Here is a 4,575-nt window from a genome sequence, read left to right as displayed (position 1 = left end):
CTCATGCAGGAAGCGACAAGCAAGTGGTTTCGACCGGTGTATTATGCAAGTCGCAGGTTGTCAAAAGCCGAAAGGAATTACTCTACGACGGAGCGGGAAGCATTGGGGATGATTTATTCCGTAACAAAGTTTCGTCACTACCTGTTGGGGAATCGGTTCACGTTTCATGTGGATCATTCCGCCTTGTTGTATTTGGTACACAAGCCCGAGCTCACTGGAAAGTTGGCCCGGTGGATGCTGCTTTTACAGGAGTTCGACTTCACGGTGGTCCATCGACCAGGAAGTACACATGCCGTAGCGGATTACCTTTCGCGGTTGGAATCTGGCGAAGACCCGATGGGTGTGGAAGACGATTTTCCGGATGCCCAGCTGTTCGAACTGGAGGCGGTGGTACCGGCAGCTCCAAAGACGTGGTACGACGACATGTTTCACTTTGTCGACACGGGCCAGATGCGCGACGGAATGTCGCGAGACCAGCGGAAATGGCTCGCGCTCAAGAGCAGAGACTTCCGGATCATTGCTGACCAATTGTATAAGCAGGGGCTAGATGGTGTGTTGCGACGGTGTGTGTACCCACATGAGCAGGAGGTCATCCTGGAAGAGGCTCACCAAGGAATCAGCGGTGGACACTTCGCAGGAGAAGTAACCGGACGGAAGGTACTCCAAGGAGGTCTGTGGTGGCCAACATTAATGGGGGATGCGCATAGGTTCGTCAAAAGATGCGATGTGTGCCAGAGGTTGGGCCAGCCATCAGGTCGGGACCGGATGCTGCATAATCCCATACTGGCCCTCGAACCGTTCATGAAGTGGGGGCTGGACTTTGTAGGTCCGTTTTCGCCGCCGGCGAGGAGGACAGGTAACCGGTATATCCTGGTGGCGACGGATTACTATACCAAATGGGTAGAGGCCAGAGCACTGAAGGATAATTCGGCAAAGGCTGTGGCCAGATTCCTTTATGAAGCCATTATGACACGGTACGGATGTCCGGTTGAGCTCGTCACGGATCAATGTGGGCATTTCCTTAATGCGGTGTTACGGGAACTGGTTACCCGGCACCTAATCATTCATAAGAAGTCCACAGTGTATTACCCTCAGGCAAACGGACAGGCGGAGTCCTCGAATAAGGTGTTGCTAGTCATTCTGAAAAAGCTGGTCAATGAAAATCGGACAGATTGGGATGAAAAACTTTACTCCGCATTATGGGCGTTCCGGACTTCCTATAAGGTTGCGACGGGGTTCACGCCATTCAAGTTGGTTTACAGAGTTGAAGCAGTGGTCCCCATGGAATTCCTAGTACCGAGTCTGCGGATTGCAGCGGCAGAGAAATTGGGCTGGGACGAGTCCGTAGACCGGAGGATTGAACAGCTGGATCGGCTGGGTGAGGAGCGGTTCAACAGTGCGTATCTTGCACAGGTAGTCCAGGACAGACGGAAGGTCTGGGTGGACCGTCATTCAAAGAAGAAGACCTTCAAACGGAGAGATGCCGTGATATTGTTTAACACTCGGATGGGTCCGCATCCGGGTAAGCTGAAGTTACGGTGGGGAGGTCCGTATTGGGTGGTGGAGCGTTATGGTGACGGCACGTTCCGATTAGGAACACTACAGGGGGAGCTGTTGCAGAAGCCGGTAAATGGATTTCGTCTCCGACCATATACAGGGCCCATGCCACCTTACCCATTTCCGGAGATACCACCTATGAAGATCATTTCAAATGCATTTGTAGCCATTTCGGTGGAGAAACCGATGATGGGGGCTATTAGTACGCACGTGTGGTATCACTCACTTTATTCCGAGAAACGGTGGGAGCAAAGCTTCGTGTTGCGGAGCGAGGACGCCGCCATGCAATCTACTGAATCTTCGAAGTGGGGCTTTTATCAGGATGATGGGACACTTGATCGTTGCATGCAAACAAGGAGTTCACCAGGGCATCCAAAAGGCAATTTGGAAGCAAAAGGGGGCTTATTTCCGACTCTTTGTTTTCCAGAACTCTTCTCCCTCGCATCCCAGCTTCTCGCCGCTATGGTGGTCTTCCATCTGATCAATCCGTTACCTGTTGGGGATGAGGCTGTGCAGTCTTGGCTGACACGAGCTCGTCTGGTGGAGTTCGCGGGTTTGCCATGGGCTACGACACCAGTTCATCCATTGGCGCAAGATATCTTGGTGCAGCTTGCACGCGGGCGCAAGGTCGTGGTGTATGGAAAGACTTTCACCTTGTGCAAGGAGCTGGTAGCGGCCCGGTTGCACTTGCCGGTGGATGGTCCATGCAAAGTCACGAAGCTTACCAGCAGTGCCATGGAGGCAGCTCTCGGCGCAGGTTGCAAGGGTGAGTACAACATGAAGAAGCTGGATGCTTCGCAGAAGACATGCTACAAGTTTATTGCGGAGGCACTCTGGCAGAAGGTGAAAGCAGAGCTACTGGGACAGGCCCAGTTTACCTATTTCCAGAGGGCGGAGCAAGGGAAACCGGTTCCCTGGGCAAAGCTGATGGCGGACAAAATTCTGGAGGTGGCCAAGAAGCTCTTGAAGCCAACGGCAACATCCCGGATGGGGCAAGTCTTATTTCTTTTGTTCGGACCAGATGCGGAACCGATAGTCCCAGGGTCGTATGTGGAGGTGGAGGAGTCCACAGACGATGCTTCGGACAAGGAGTCCAAGGAGGTGGAACCAGCAAGATCAACAACGGAGGGAGCTCTGATGCCAAGGAACCAGGTGACTCCGGTAGTACCTGCGGTGGAGGTTACGGTGATAGTACCTGCGGTGGTGGTTCCGGCAGAAGTTCCACAGGGCAGCCAGAGGAGTAGGCCCGCGGTCTCAGCAACATCGAGCCGCATGGCCAGTTTATTGAAAAGAAAGTTGGCTCTTGTGCCGGAAGGAGCAATGTTGAAGAAAACCCGCCCGGACGCTGAGGCCTTGCAAGGGGAAAGCTCAGTCCACACTCGGGAGGACAGTTCGGGGAGACAGGCATGTCAGGAGGAAACCCGTGTAGTCCCAAGGGGGAGTGGTGAGCTGCAGCTATCTCCGCCGGTGGAGACATATGATCTGGTCACGGCACGACGGTTGGCGGAGCGCTTGCTCCAATGTTTTCAGAAGGGGCAGCTGGAGGAGAATGAGGCGAGGTTGCGCCAGGAAAATGCCAGGCTGCTCGAACGCAATCAACAGCTGCAGGAGCAGTTGTTACAATTCCAACAGATGGACGCACGGCGACAGCAGGATATGGAGGAAGCAAGGACGGTGATTGTCGCCCAAACTCAAGAACACCTGCGGCTGACGGAACAATTGACGGAGAAGGCTACAACTGCGACCGCCAGGGTGCAGTTGTTGGAAGCGGAAGTGATGGGGTACCGGCAACCCTCTAGCTCTACACGCATGCTGGACGAGGCACTTTTGTTGGATTTATCGGAAGCCTTCGTCGCAGAGATGCAGGGTATTTTTCTTGATCATCAACGTCAATTGCGAGTAGAGCTGGAGCGGGCTTGCAGCCCTCTCGATCGATGGTTGGCCCGGAGGGATGAGGATGATCCGGCGGGAGGGGGCGCAGGAACATCATTTTTACCACCAGTACCGGTGACGGAAACTGCGGCACAACCGGAGGGTGGAAGTTCTACATCGGCAAATACTCTCGGGAAGCAGACAGCGGCGAGACCGGTGGATTCTTCCGAAGGCTATGTCAAACGAATCGCCGAACTGGAAGAAGCCCTCCGAAGAGCGAAGGCCAGAGGAAAAAGACCCGAGATCGCACAGGTTCCCGCAATGAAGCCACGACCCCAAGCGGACGCAGCAGCCGCTTTTGTGGCAGCTTTTCCGGAGCCAGCGGACGGGGAATCCTTTGACGCAAGGCACTTTTTGCAGCTGAAAGAACACGTCGCGGTGGTGCAACAGCAGTGTGACGATGCCAGATCTCAGCTGTTGGCACTCAAGCTCGCCCGGAAAGAAGAGCACCATCAACATGAAGTTGAGGTGAAGAGCCTCATGGCAGATCTGCTGAAGATCAGAGCTACTACGGCAGAACAATCAACAGGTGCCCAAACCAAGGAATTGGGGCGGGTAATGAAACGACTGGATGGTGTGGCGAAGAAAGCAGATCGCAGTATGCGGGTAACCGATCTCGAACTCGCTCTATCTGAGAAGACCCGACTGCATGAAGAGGAGCTACAACAACTGCGGAGAACGAGTCATGTTGAGAGAGCAGCTATGTTGGTCGACCTGCGGACAGCATGCCGCTATATTCATCGGATGGCGGCAGTAGCTCAGCAGGCGGGGGCGGCGGCACCACCTTTCTATGGACAGCTCCAAATTTTTGTGGATGCCCATGCTCTCAACCCGCAGCAGCTACCTTTACTTCGACCGGCGCAAGCGGCTCCGGCAGTACAAGTACCGGCGCCGGCGGCTCCAGCAGTTCCGGCGGCGGCAGCGGCAGCAGCGGCGGTGGCGGACGATGACGGTGGCGACGTCGAGGATGAACCGTAGCGGAGAACTGGTGGGTTCGGATGCGGATATGGAATCCGATTCACCGGGAGTGCCAAGTGTTAAGGGCAAAAGCAGCAACAGCAAAGAGGAACTAGGGGGGGAGTCCTT

This window comes from Dipteris shenzhenensis, chromosome 26 (genome assembly GCF_047967505.1).
Source record: "Dipteris shenzhenensis isolate YYH24624 ecotype China chromosome 26, Dip_SZ_1.0, whole genome shotgun sequence".
Lineage (NCBI taxonomy): Eukaryota > Viridiplantae > Streptophyta > Polypodiopsida > Gleicheniales > Dipteridaceae > Dipteris > Dipteris shenzhenensis.
The sequence above is the reverse complement of the archived record's forward strand: the minus strand, read 5'-3'. Positions refer to the sequence as shown.